We start from the raw sequence: 1,176 nt of genomic DNA, 5'->3' as shown, positions 1-1,176 counted from the left end.
GGGGCGCGGGCCGGCCGGGCGGGGGGCCCCAGTGCGCCCCACGTGCCCGCCGCGGTAACCTCGCCGCCGCCGCCGCCCCACTCGCGCCCCGCGCAGCACGCCGAGCACGCCGTCGGCCAGGCCAGGGGGGCCCCTCAGCACTCGCGTCGGCCGGCGCCATGCCCTGCTGCTGCTGCTGCTCCGCGAACTGCCGGCGGTGGTGAGCCCCGAGGCGGGAGGAAGGGACAGCGAACAGTCGGAACGGTGAGTGAGTGACATGCGATAATTTTAATATCATTGCCGTGGCAGTTTGGGTACACACACCTGATGGAGCTTTTTTTTCCGCTCCTCTTTAGGAATGCACTGATAAACACAGTGTGCAACTGCGTAACACTTGTAAGTGTGTGCAACAGCAAGTTGAATGCTTGCAAGTGTTCTACGCAATAGCTGTGCGCCTGAAAGTGTCCAACTCAAATAGCTGTGCACTTGCAAGTCCTCTGTTGAGCACCTCCCACACAGTGAGCTTCCAAATATAAGGAGGTGTTCAACCGAGGAGTTGCACTGCACACTTGCAAGTGCACAGCTACCGAGTTGCACACTTAGCAAGTTTTCAACTTAGAAGTGTGAAGCAGTTGCACACTTGGTTGTAGAAAATTTACACGAATTTGCACGAATGTGCCTAGCTCAGTCTATAAACATGTACGAAACTGGAAAACATTATAATATTTAAAACAAAAAAGGAAAAACTTCAAATTGTAGGGAAAAAATTCATACATTAAAAAATTATTGAATTATTGAGCCATTTGCTTAGCTGTACAGTTTCTCCTTCCTGGTACCTGGTCTTAGGGTAGGGAAGGAGTAGGAGTAGTATTCGGTGGAACCTGGCCGCGACCCCTCACCCAACGACAGACCGAGCCACCCTCTCCTCTGACGGCCGTTCGTCGTCCTGTATTTCCATTTACCTTTTCCTCCACACGGGGCCGTCCAATTAGAGAGCTGCGGCCTTCGCCTTTGAGGACGTCGAGTGGAGAAGTGGTGGAGGCGTTAAGGGGGGAGCAGATGGGTTTATTCTCGCGTACGACCCCCCCCCCCCCCTCCTGCCTGCATGACTCCTATCCACTGTGGAAAAATAGCAGCACATCTTTGCACATTCGACATTTCACTCGCGCATATTTACTTCGGTTGGGTGTGCGCGGC

Source organism: Frankliniella occidentalis, unplaced genomic scaffold (assembly GCF_000697945.3).
Source record: "Frankliniella occidentalis isolate FOCC.00 unplaced genomic scaffold, Focc_3.1 Scaffold56, whole genome shotgun sequence".
NCBI lineage: Eukaryota > Metazoa > Arthropoda > Insecta > Thysanoptera > Thripidae > Frankliniella > Frankliniella occidentalis.
Note: the sequence above shows the minus strand (reverse complement) of the source record.